This window comes from Parus major, chromosome 1 (genome assembly GCF_001522545.3).
Source record: "Parus major isolate Abel chromosome 1, Parus_major1.1, whole genome shotgun sequence".
NCBI lineage: Eukaryota > Metazoa > Chordata > Aves > Passeriformes > Paridae > Parus > Parus major.
The window spans coordinates 31,141,768-31,155,651 of NC_031768.1; the positions used below are offsets into that span (position 1 = coordinate 31,141,768).

Below are 13,884 nucleotides of genomic sequence, written 5' to 3' on the forward strand. Positions count from 1 at the left end.
GCCTGTATTCTGCTTCCAGTGCACAAAACAAAACAAAACAAAAAAAAGTAAGTTTTCTTCACCTAATTAGTAGGCAAAATTATTACTGATTGTACAGTAAAATAAAATAGCACTAATACAACTTGCTCATATAAATCCTAAGGGAGCCAAAAAAGCCCCAACCAAACAGTAATAAGGTTTCTATATTAATTTTTTTTCTGGTAAACCAAGCAATTCAACTAATAATAACAAATGCAAAATCACATTAGTTAGAAAACTGAAAGAATTGGGCTCTATCCTGGAAAATGCCAACTTAAAGTGACTAAAGCAGTCACAACTGATGTACAAATGTACACATGCTCCTATGTATTACAAAAAGAATGACAGATATGAGTCATGAAGGCTCCCTGGAAGAGTATCTGTTCATCTGCACAAAGTACTTCACACATCTTCCAAACTTAAACTCAGTTCTCCAATTACTCAATATTCTTCAAAAGTGTTCCAGCAGTAGTAGAAAAGAGCCACAAAGACACCATGAAGATAGAAGAAAATGCCTTGTCATTAGATAATGAAAAGAGTTCAAAGTTAATCAAGCCTACCAATATAGATACTGGAAGAAACTAAGTCTTCTTACAGCAAAAAAAGAATAAAGATCTTCCAACTTAAAGAACGCTTATAAAATCCCCATGAACACAAACTGAAGGCTGAGAAGTTCAAATTAGAGCAGGAACACAAGCATGCAGGATAAGGAGAACAATTACCACTTGAAAAAATTATTTGGGATGGGAATCTGAATTTGCTACTGTTTTCAAATTAAAGTTAGTGCCACTCTGGAATTTGCATTTCAGTAAAAACACAAGTTATCCAGTTTCATAAAGGTAGAATTTTGTGCAACTCAATACAAAGATAGATTTACATAAAGGTTTCAAACTATAATATCTGTATACTTTGCCCTGATGTCAATACTCTCCACTGTACTGCCTTTGGCTGGAATAGAGTTAATTTTCTTCATAGCAGCTAGTATGGGACTGTATTTTGGATTTGTGTTAACACAGGGATGTTTTTGTTATTGCTGAGCAGTGCTTTCATAGATTCAAGGCCTCTTCTGCTCTTCACCCCACCAGTGAGGAGGCTGGGGGTGCACAGGGAGTGAGGAGGGTTCACAGCTGGGACAGCTGACCACAGAGACATTCCATATTATATGGCATCATGCTCAGCATACAAAGCTGGGGGAAGAAGGAAAAGGGGGGAATGTTCTGAGTTATGGCATTTGTCTTCCCAAGTCACTGTTACATTTGATGGAGCCCTGATTTTCTGGAGATAACAGAATATGTGCCTGTCCATGGGAAGTGGTGAATTAATTCCTTGTTTCACTGTGCTTGCATGTGTAACTTTTGCTTTACCTATTAAATTATCTTTATCTCAACCCACGAGTTTTCTCACTTTTACTCCTCCGATTCTCTTCCACATTCCACTGTGTGGGTAGGTGATAGAGTGGCTGTTTGGTATTAGTTGCCAGCTGGGGTTAAACTATGATATCCATAAATCACAGAGTAACAGAAAAATAACTAATGTTTTCTCCCATTCCCTCCCCTCAGGCCAAAGCTAGAGGACTGCATATTATTTCCATTTTCTACAACCACCCCTGCAACTCTGGACTTCAGATTTTGCCTTCAACATCTGGTTTTGGTTCAATATTTCAGTGAGAGCATGTAAGTATTTTGTTCACCTTTGTAAAAGCAGGAAAAAGCCAAAATTATTCTTCAGCTTCTGTGCTTTATACTTAGACCACAGCTGATTTTCTTCTTCCACTACACACAACTCTGAGGTTTTTTTTTTCAGAACCATTTGTTTCTATTTCAGTTATACCTGTTACTTAAGGCTCCCTTCCAAAATGATGGACAGCCATGAAGAAAAAGCCCTTTCTACACCAGTAGGTGAAATCAAATCACCTATTTAAATGTCTTTCACTAACTCTCCTTTATTGGCTACTAACCATGTTATTCTGCAGGCAGGTAAGTTTTACAGCTTTGCTTTAGCTTTACTACTGAAACTTTTATTCTGTCCTTTTGCTTATGCTCTATTTTGATTTCTTTTGCCACCGATCTTTAACGCTGCCTTCCATGTAAAGCATCTTTCTGTTCACCAAGTTCTTCAGCATGTTTGTTTAAATGTAACTGATATTAAAACCAAGCAATCATGCTATTCTGTAGCACAACATTCAGCTTTTCTGATGTTCCATTAGTATTTACTACTCACAATTTGTGAGGGATTAGAGGGGAATTCCTCATCAATTTATGAAGCACATATCATTAAAAAGACTCTATGCATACATACAGTGGCAAGCAGTTAAACATCCATAAGAAAAGCAGCCAGAAGGAATAATGGCAATAAAGAAATAATGGCTTAGGTTTGAAGAGCCATCATACACAGAACTGGTATTGACACTGGAGAGCAAGAAGCAGGTGGGTGGTCCCAGTGGTGCTGTGGGTGCAAAAATGAATGTACACTACCTGCCAGATGCCTGCTAGAGTAAAGGACCAATCTATACAATTCTCTCAGGAACATCTGGATTGTGACAATGTAACATTGTAGCTTTCTGAGAGACTTAAAATTTTTAATTAATACCAACTACAGCTATAGTTTCAGCATAGAATTAACAGTTTTATTAGAGCCTGTCTATAGTGTCCTATGAAACAGACCTTAAAAACACATCAAACAACTCTTCTGCAAATTTGAGATTACTAAATTTTAAGTATATTTCTAAGTTAATTATCTTGAAAAGAAAAATCTGGACATAAACCCATGACACAGAAAACTGGGATCAGCTGTGCTTTACTTAGCTCTTCCCCACAATTTAAGTGGTTAAATGAGAAAGTGCACACATGGCTTAGAAACTGTTATTGAAATAACTACATACAATTTTATATATGCATTAACAGACATATTTAATATGGCAGAAAAATTAACTTAATTGTGGTTTTTCTGAATGCAATGACGTGAAAAGTTTCAAAAATTCTCTGTGTACCAAGCTGCAGAACTACAGAACTTAAATAAAAGTGGTGCAGCAATACCAGGTATTGCCAGAGAACTACACCAGAATTAAGTTAGGAAATGGCAATTAAAATAACTACAAGTTCAAGTTTCAACCTTGCCACAATACACACATACATATTTTTAAGCTGGCTGGACATTTAAGAGCCTAGACAAAAAATGAGATACCATGTGCCATGGGTTTATGTTAACACTGCTAAAAAGATTGTATTTCTGTATTTCTCAGCATTCCTATTTGTAAACTTGACTTACACTGATGATTGCATAAATTTTCTGCAAGTTCTGAACTTATTTTTCAAGTCATATCCTCACTATAAATATGTTTAGTAGCAAATTAAAAAAATCCATACAGCTTTCAGAAACACACCAGTTCTTATCCAATCCATAGAGAAATAAATGGATGGTAGCAGCATGATGATGAGCTTGTTAAATCAAAAGGGAATTCAGCGATGTTATATCATCTGTATTTATTTTCCCTGAGAAAAATCAAATAAGTCAGTTTTCTAGAGAATTATGACTAAGTAATAGATATTGTAGTAAAAAAAGGGAAAAATTAATGTGCATCTTCCTGAATTAATTTTCAACCTTTTTTTAAAATCTCAGTGAAGAAAAATGTATTTGCTATTACAATTATTAGCATACAAACAATGTAAGTGGAAACATAAACATACCATATCTTTCCAGAGCTGCAGAATCTTGTTCTTTCAAATTCTAAAATAGACTTCTACAGTTCTTGTACCTATAATGTAAAATATTACAATTCAGTTCTTGTACTATGCTCCATACCAATCTGAAGCTCAATACAACTGCAAGACAATACATTCAAAAGTGCCTATTTGATTAGTCACAAGACTGCAACTAAAGGAAACACGGAATCACAGAATACATTAAGTCAGAAGGGACCTACAAGGATCATCATACCCAACTCTCCACTCGTCACAAGACTACCTAAAACCAAACCATATAAAACTAAATCACACTTCTCATAGAAAAGCACAACAGAAAATAAATATGTTAGATAAACTACAAAAGCATGAAGTTCATACACAGTGTCCCCCAGTCTTTCCTCTGTAGTGATGCAATAGCTTTATAATTCCATTCATCCAGTTAACTACAAATACCGATTTCCCTTCTCCTTTCCACCCCTTATTTTGTCCTTTTTTTTTTTTTCTTTTCTTTAAGAACTAGCATTTTTAATAAGAAAAAAAAAAAACAAACCAAAAACAAACCCAAAACATTTAAACAAAGTCACAAATAGAACCAAATCTTTGTTCTGGGTGCATAAAACTGAGGGAGTTCAGTATGCTTTCCTATAAATTTATTTTCAGAGAAGTCATAATTAACAAGGGACTAAAACATAACTGAAATATTTTCAACAAACACCAATAAGCACAACCAGCTTTGAGGGAAAAAACAGACACATATTCATATAACTAAAGAAAGACAAGGGGCTGTAGATTCCCCATCACTGGAAGTGTTCAAAACCAAGCTGGAATGGGGCTCTCAGAAACCTGGTCTAGTGAAAGGTGTCCCTGCCCATGAAGGGGGTTTGTAATTAGATTTTTCTTTAAGGTTCCCTACTAACCCAAACCATTCCCTGATTCTATGAAATCTACTATTTACTTTCATAAAAAGTTAGTAATTTGGCACACAATCTTACATTTTCAGTACTGTGATGATTTAATACGTAATTTCTTGTCTTAGAACTGTATTAAGAGCAAACAAATCCAACACAGTTGATTTAGGCTGATCTCCAATATAGATCAGGGTTCCCTGATAGTTTCCCACATAGGAAACCCCAATCTGGTTACCTTAATAGCACATTCAATTTTATTTTAAAAGATGTCAAACCAGCAAGCAATCATCTAGTGTCAGGGGCCAAATTCTTTATCAGGGAGCTGAAATGGGGTGATCCTGGACCAGTTTTGCCACTAAATCTCTAAGCACTAACAGCGTGAGCATATTTGTTTGTATTTAAAAAAAAATTAGTTACATAGGGCACCCTACAAGTTTTGTGAAAAAAGACTGCTATTTTAATAAACAATTCTACTAATTATGTGGGTTTCTGCACAGTTAAGATTACTGTGTTAATGATATGCAACTTCATCAATAAAACTTTACTACCATTCAGAAAAAAAAAAAAAAATAAAAATTTATCACAACAACATGAGACAGTAACTGATGGTTTTCCTGTCTGCAAGTAGCACTTCCACTCCATATCCACAGCAGAAATCCAAAATACCTTGTATTCTACTAAAGAATAATTCTTCATTCACAGTGGTACCATTAGACAGACCCCGTTAAAAGTGTCCTGACAAATGCAACCAATATTTTCACACCCTGTGTGGTAGAACTTCCAGATTCAATGTATACATTTGTTTCTGTACAGACATAGAGCAGTGTCATCTGCATAAAATTTTCTCAATTCCCCTCTAAGATACAAAAGCACAAATTTTCAGTGTGCACAGAGTAGGAGGAGAGCACCAAGTATAGCATGATAAAGTATTGCAAATACATCTACCATGGTTCTTATGATTATTGCCTGGCAATAGAGACAAAAAAAAAAATGGTTCCCAAAAGAACTGAAGCTACGGTGTTGCGTAGGACCATACAACTGATACAGGAAACAAGACCACAACAGAGGAGATGTAGACAGGTTATTTGCATAATAACACACAGCAAGAGAAGAGCAAATCCAACAACACAAAACTGAAGTTCCTGGACTTACAGTTCTTCTCCTTCAGTTTCTCCCCACTAGGTACCACTAAGGCAGAACAGAGTTCAGCAGCCTACTCAGTCTAAAGTCTACATTTGCTCAAAGGCTACATGACAACACAAAAGGAAATAAGGCTCTGTAATGTGTGTCTAAAAGGAATGAAAATGATTTCATGAAGTCAGATGTACTTCAACATTCATCTTCAGTATATTTAATTAGCACTAAGCCACATCTGCCTAAAAAAATGCAAACAACAATGTGACTAAAAGCTCGGCCAACCTTATTGCTTCCACATCACATTAAATCTTGATCAATCATGTGACCAGAGCCAAAAAAAGCTGCTTGTTTACAACTATGGCATTATTTTCAGTAAGAAAAGGAGACTTCAAGGCACACTGAATTATTCTAAGACAGACAGTAAAGCGCTGAATTAACGACACTGTAGCATATGTAATTACAAAATATTTAAGAAGTTAATTATAAATTACAAAAAATATTTTTCAACTCTCATGTCTGGTTCGATAGCATGAAGTCATACCTATCAGGTGCTTAGATTATGTTTCCCACTTGTGGTTCTGATTTGTTGTGTTTGTCTAGTTTTATTCAATAACTGTAATACAACAGGAATAGAAAAAAAAAAATCTGAGAGCACTACCCTAAAGAAACAATACCTAGTATTATAAATTTTTTGACAAAATTTCAAATATTTAAGTTCAATTAAGATTAATTTTTTTCACAACTAACATTCTTAACAGTAAAGAAACAGTAAACAAAAATCATATTAGCCAAGTGAAAAAACAAGTATTAACAAACATCCTTCTTTCAATCAGATACTCAGGTTATAGGAAACATGCAAATGGAGTATTTTCCACAAGGTTACTATGGAAAGGGCTCAATCTTTGCAAGCAAGAAATACCAGGGTTTCACAGAAGTGATACACTGTCTCAGGAGCTCCCTTGTCCTTGAAATCTGATGGGATTTGCAGGTTGTGTGGACTCTTTATGTATTTCTATTGGCTACAATAAGCAGGTTTGGTACACCAGCTGAAAAACACGTTGTTGCTACTCAGCCAGTGTACACTACTATACCTTGGACTTTCTAAAAATAGACCTGGGTGTACACACATATTAAAACACAATATTCGTCGCCAAGACTTTGGACAGGAGATTTCGCTGTGCAAAAACAAGCAATTATTATCTGAACATACCTATACAAATAAGAAATATAAAAAATTGTATTTGAAACAAATTCTGAGCTAATGATAGATCTCCTTGCTATTATCTAGCTTTGCAGAAGCTTCTGATTTCTTTTAAAAAAATGGAAAACACCACACTGTAAAGTAAGACTATATAAAGCATTAGCTAGCTCAAACATACAATTAGCCATACTGCAAAAGCAAAACTAGTCTACAACTATGATAGTCTTTCTTGAAGTATTTAGACCTACGTCCTATTTGAGAAATCCAGTTCCTTTAAGAGGCACTCCACCACCTGCTAACAGCCCAAGCCTGCTGAACTGCAGCTGCTCCAACCTGGGTCCCAGGGAGCATACCAGAGCAGGAGTACACAAGTGGTGCCAGCGCCTGGCTGCCTGGACAAGCCTGGCAACACAAGATCACTCTTGTGCCTCCCCTGCTCACAGCTCCTAAGGGTAAGAGAGAGGGTGTTTGTCATCCTGATCTTCTCATTTCATTGATTTCTTTGGTGTAATTATTATCAATGAAGTATTAAGAAGTCCTAAAAGTGGTTTGCCAAAGGAAGCACAGCCTTTTCTATGGGGAGATGAACTAGCTTCACACCTACAGCTCTAGCTCAGTCAGAAGTCCTGACACAGTCCTCACACAACACTAGAATGAAACACAAATTACGTGGACTAATCATTGCCAGACCATTATGCAACAACCACAAAACCCAAACAGAGGTTCTGTAATTTTCTGGTTGTGACCCTACCCATCCACAGGCCACCAAGATCAAACTTCCTTTAGGTTTCAAACCACTCTTTAGTTTTTGATAGTTAAATTCTGTCTTTAGTTGTTTAAATCACAGCTTTGACGTGCTGTTACACGAGGAAGGAACATAAAGACACATGGAGGACAGAGAGATTTGAGACAGCTAGCATGGCTTCACCAGAGGCAAGTCCTGCTGGACCAACCTGGTGGCCTTCTATGACAGAGAGACTGCGTCAGTGGACAAGGGGACAGCTACTGATGTCATCTATTTGGACTTCTGTAAGGCCTTTGACACAGTCCTCCACAACATCCTTCACCCTAAACTGGAGATAAAATGGATGGACTCTTTAGTGGATGAGGAATTGGTTGGATGGTTGCATAAGAGGGTAGTGGTCAATGGCTTAATGTTCAGATGAACATCAATGACAAGAGGTGTCCCCTCAGGGGTCCATACTGACACCAGTATTGTTTTAGTAGCTTCATCATTGACAGACAGTGGGACTAAATGTACCCTCAGGAAACCTGCAAACAATACCAAGCTCTGTGGTATGGCTGATATGCCTGAGGAATGCAATGTCACCCAGAGTTACCCGGACAAGATTGAGAAATGGACTCATGGGAACCTCATCCAATGAGGGCAAGTGCAAGGTCCTAAACCTGGGTTGGGACAACCCCTGGTATCAGTACAGGCTGTGGGATGAGGGAATTGGCAGCAGAAGTAATTACAAAAGAAGTTGGAGATCCTGGTTGTTGGAAGGCCAGCCTTGTCCGAGCGATGTGTGCTTGCAGTCCAGAATGTATCCTCAGCTGCATCAAGAGCAGCATGGCCAGTAGGCTGAAGGAGACCAGTCTGCCCTTCTACTCCTCTGAGACCCCACCTGGAATGCTGCACTCAGCTCTGGAGTCCCCAGCACACGACAGGCAAGGACCTGTTGAAGCAAGTCCAGAGGAGAGCCACAAAAATGATCAATGGGCTGGAGCAGCTCTCCTATGAAGAAAGGTTGAAAGAGTTGGCATTGCTCAGCCTGGAGGAGAGAAGGATCTAGAGATACCTGTATGCTTTTGTTTAATACTGAAGATGAGCTTACAAGACAGAGGAGGATAAACTTTTTACAAGGGCCTGCTATGACAGGACAAGATGTAATGGCTTTTAATTAAAAGGCAGTAGATTAAGACCAGATATAAGAAAGTAATTTTTCACAATGAGGGTGGTAAAACACTGGAACAGATTGCCCAGGGGTAGGAGATGCCCCATCTCTGGAAACATACACAGTCAAGCTGGGCAGGACCCTGAGCAACCTGATCTATTTGAAAACGTCCCTGCTTATTGCAGAGGAATTTGGACTAGATGACATTTAAAGGTCCGTTCCAACCCAAACTATTCCAAGTCTGTGGGAAAAAAAAGTGATGCACTCCATATCAAACAGTCAAGTGGTACATCAGTTCAAGTCATCCTATATCCACCACCACTGTAATCCAGCTCTGAGTGACAGTCCCACTTCTGTCATACCACTTAAGATAAACATGATTCTTAGAAGTAAATTATGTTAGTACACAGAACATGTTTAGAAAGTTACTCAAATGGATGGAAACAACAACACTTTTCAATGAAAAGTACTGGGACAGCTACATACTGTGAATGCTCTTTTCAAGCCACCAGATAAAAAAAAAGAATTCAATGCTCTGCTTTACTAACTAAAAGCTTCTCTAATAAAACATATATACTTCTGTTCTAAGGAAATGCAAGTAGCTTCAGACGAAGCAGATCACCCCTCTTACCTAAGATAGTGAAGTGAGGGTCCAGAAGGAAGCCACCCATTTAGTTCCACTCAGCTGAACAACTGCAGCTTCTCCTAATTCTTCACCACTCTGTAAAACATGGGTAAAGAACCATGCAGGACGGTAACGGAAAGTATCGGTAAAGACTGACTTCCACCCCCTTCCTCCATTCAGCAGTTTGCATAATACAGGGAAGCAGGCTCAACCTATTAAAGTAAGTAAGAAGGAGTTAATGCTTCCTTTAAGAGATTCATTCATAAGAGTATTTGTTAGACAGAACTATGATAATATTTAATTTATAATGTAATTTTGCACCAAGCAAGTTATTTTGTCAATAAGCTCTATCCCTCCTAACCACAGGAAGGTGCAGCTACTCAAAAATAGCAATTTAAAGTGCTATTTAGTCAGATGTTACATTGCCAAACCTGAATCCTGGATCTCAACATTATTTGATTTTGATATTCTTCCTATGAGGTTATTTTCCTGAAGAAATGTGTCACCAGCTGCTGTAGTTCCTGAAGTGGTGTTTGTTGCAAAATGTTACCTTTAGACTGTATTTGCTGACTTTCTGCTAACCAACCAGATAATTACACACATTACTATTCCTATGAACCAGCTTTTGTCCAAACTTTTATTTATGTGGAACACAGCCTTATGAGGCCATCAGGCACTGCCTGTTAATACAAGAAGTTAAAGCAGTAAATGCTAAGGTCAAAGTATTTAAGGTGACAAAACTCGCTTCAAACATGAGATCTGCTCGCTACTATTGTCTCTGCGAACCAGATATTTAGCACAGCTTACAGAACTTTTGTGAGGGGGTATTTTTTTTCTTTAGAAAGTAAACAACATACTCTAGATTTTTTCATTACAGACCCTGATAGCAAATGTATTACTGCCCTCCTTCCAGGTACAAATCAAAATTTGATTTGTGACAGAAAACCTTTTAACACTGCTTTCTAAAAAAATCACAGCTACCTTAAATACACTGGATACTTCAGAAAAATTGTAAAATACACCTCCTTTGTTTAAAAATCAATATCAATTCATTAATTAGAGTAAAGACTTGGCCCACACTACCAGAAAGGAAGATTGATGCTGGCAATGAGATCTATGCCTACATACTTTATGAATTCTGTTCCCTTTTCCCTCAATTGCATGTTCTACTTTTAAGAATTAGTGGCTTTCATCTTCAGGTGTATGAGTACATTGGTGTGGGGAGGGAGAGAGACATTTCCTGCGTTTAAAAGAAGATTAATTCTCTCTGCACATTCACTAAGTAAACTAAAACTAAAAGTAACAGAGCGGGGGGGAAAAAAAAAAGTCTTTCCTGTGCAGCAAAAATTAGGATGATGCATATTTACAAAAACATAAAAACTGAATTAATTCCATGATAAGTGTCATATAATGTACTATGCTAAATACTGTTTACAGAAAATGTTGTATGTTTAAACATACTCACAATTAAACATGTTCATAATGTAAAACTCAAAGGTATTTCCACCCCCATTATTTATCTGGTTAAGCAGAACCTGTGAATTCTGTGAACTAGTGAAGAATATGTCAACAAAGGACATAATCATAATGAAACAAGCATGATTTTATACTGTGAGAGCTGGGTCCTGGTGGTACACATGACATTTTATACTTTTCAAAGGAAAAGTTAAATTATATGAAAAATAAAATGGTTTATTTTCTCAAGTTGATTAAAACAATTGGGGACAACTTCCAGGTACTCTAACAGGGACTCCCAGCAGGGTGAGAACATCCCTAGACGTATTCGACATATAAACACAGTTTTCAATTCCATTCACAAAAGGGTCATCATTGCCATGTTTTTAAACAGCAGCAGCAATTAAAAAAAAGGAAAAAGACCAGAAGTCTTGTTTGTTATTAAAAAGGAAAGGATCAAACCCACACAACTTTAGAGTTCTAAAGAGGACTTGGACTGAGAAATCTAGGCTTTAAAACACACTGCTGTTCAAGCCTGATTTTTTTTTTTACAAAGTTACAGAATCATACCCTGAAATAAACCTGAATAAATCAAACATTCATTTTGGTATCTCTTGGTGCTTTTATTTCTATATTCTTGGGAAATGCTCAGGACACTCCAACAAGGAGAAATAGCAAACATGTCTGATAAATAAAACAAACTTCTTAATTCCAGCAGGAAAGATGCTACATTAAATAGCAAACAGAGTAGAGTGGAAGATAATTGTAAAATACAGATGAAGCATCTGTAATATTGTACAGAAATAATTTCAATTAGAAGTATTAGCTCTAATTTAAGTAGGGGGTTAGGTTTTCTTTCACTATTTTTCTGTACTGAGTTGACAAAATGATACTGCATTACAGACTGCATCTGTTTTAAAAGACAAACACATGTGATAGTTTTCTCCGTATATCCATATCTATTTAGCAATACGCATTTCATACTTTCAATTCAAATACTCAACTAAATTGAGTTTTCCCCTATTTTCAAATTTCTAAAAGGTACCTTCAAATGTTTCCACAATGAAAGGGCACAGCTATTCAGAGCCAACGTCTAAACCAAGCAGTTTGTGAGAACTGTAGGCCCATTTTCTAACAATTTTCATTCTTATCAAGAAGTACACCTCGCACTATCTCCATCGTTTCCCTCTCCCCCCATCATAAGCATCTAACACCACAGTACAACTCAGAGCATGGCTTCTCCCTTAGCAGGGAATCCCTCTAATTGGATGCTATTTGCATGAATTAGGAACTTAATCTTATCTTTTAGACCTCTCCCTTTCAAACCAGTCAGCTATTCAAGAAAAAAAAAAATAAAAGAGAAAGAAAAGAAGATAAATTGACAATACAATCACGCAAGTCTTACTTTGTTAAGAAATCAAAGCTAAAATCGGGTACAATTTTCCACTGAAAAACTTTCTGCTAGACATGCAAGAAGCATGGTAAAACCACTGAGAAGCTGATTTCTCACAGGGCTTCAGGTTTGCAGACTCTTATTGAAGCAGGTAAGTTTCCATACAGACAGAGGGACCATCCCTGAAGTGATGTGTAAGACACGCTTAGTCCGAGAATTAGACCAACACATTGCACAGAAGGAAACATGAACAAGTATTTCCATTAACTGGAGAAAAAAGAAAAGGAATAACTACAAGTCTATAAATTACAGGTTCTTGTCACTTAAAGTAAAAATGTGAAACGTATTTTGTTTCTTAAGTAGTAGTAACTTCTGAATGACCACAATACATCATCTTAGACATCTGATTTACAAATCAACAGTGAACTGTAACATCCCTTAACAGAAATACTGTAGGTATGCCTAAAAACTGAAGCCCAGAAGTTCTGCAGCCAGGAGCGACAGATTACATGCATCAGCAAGGCAGGCTGCTCACAGGTTCAGATCCAACTCTTCAGACTGGACAGAAGGTAACACGGGCAACTGATAGACCCACTTTGTCAAAAAGGCCTTGGCCATTTACTTAAGAGACCCCCGCAGTACTTCCCATTCCGGCAGCCGGCCGCGCCGCCGACGGCACCGAGCCTTCCCATGCCCACAGCAGCCCCGAAGAGCAGTCACCGAACCGAGAAACTGAGGCAGGGGCAGGCTAGGTTCACCCAAGGTCGCCCAGAGAGCCCGGTCTCCCCAGGGGGGCGGGAGAAGCTCGGAGTCACCCGCCCGCCCGGCCTTCCCGGGGCGGCCCCGCACCCATGTGTCTCACGGCGCGGACGCAGAGGACCCCCGGGGCTGCCGCCTTCCCCTCCCCGGCGCGGGGGAGCTGGCAGGGCCGCGTCCCTCCCCTTCAGGGCCAGCGGGAGCCGAGCGCCATCCCCGCTCCCGGCCCAGCGCAGCGCCCACACCGACCTGGGCACCTCGGCTGCTGCTCCCGGGCGCTCCCGCCGCCACTGCCGCCCGGGCTCATGCGGGGGCCGCGCCGCACTGGAGGCCGGGCCGCGGGCAAAGAGGAGGCGCCGCCGCCGCCGCTGCTGCTACCGGTGCCGCCGGAGACGCGGCCTGGCACGGCGGGGAAGGAGAGGCGGGCGGACGGGCCGGGCCGGTCGAGCGCGTCTCCTCCTCCTGCTCCTGTGTCGGCCGGGCCGCGCTCAGCGCGAGCCCCGCACCTCCATCTTGGGACAACGCGGATGTCGGCGCGGCGCAGGCTCGGGGCGCGCGGGGAGGTGCGCGGGAAGGAGGGAGGGAGAGAAGGAGGGAGGACCGGCCGTGTCCCGGCGTGCAGCGCGGGCGGGGGCGAGGCGAGGCGAGGCGGCGGCGGCGCGCTACCCACCGCGGGCAACCATAGAGAGCTGCCGGGCCGCGCCTTCCGGCCGTGTGCACTCGCGGCGGCGCCCGGCGGAAGAGCGGAACCGAGACGGCGCCTGCGCGCCCGCGCACGCGAGGCGGGAACCGCCATGTTGGAAGAGGGCA

General features: G+C 39.8%; 1 protein-coding gene across 8 annotated transcripts in view; it reads right to left on the minus strand.

Moving 5' to 3' along the window:
• The window catches only part of UBE3A (ubiquitin protein ligase E3A), a 55,745-nt gene extending 42,030 nt beyond the window's left edge, over positions 1 to 13,715 (minus strand). For 4 of the 8 annotated variants that reach the window (XR_004496918.1, XM_015630355.3, XM_019006821.2 and 1 more), the window contains exons 1-3: positions 13,324 to 13,715; positions 9,477 to 9,682; positions 3,705 to 3,772 (exon numbers count right to left, since the gene is read on the minus strand). The gene's annotated coding sequence lies outside the window, so the exon portion shown is untranslated. Of the gene's footprint in view, positions 1 to 3,704; positions 3,773 to 6,287; positions 6,307 to 9,476; positions 9,683 to 13,323 lie in introns of those variants that run through there. The other 4 variants (XM_015630380.3, XM_015630363.3, XM_015630340.3 and 1 more) reach the window with 3 other exon arrangements.
• Positions 13,716 to 13,884: the final 169 nt, after the last annotated feature.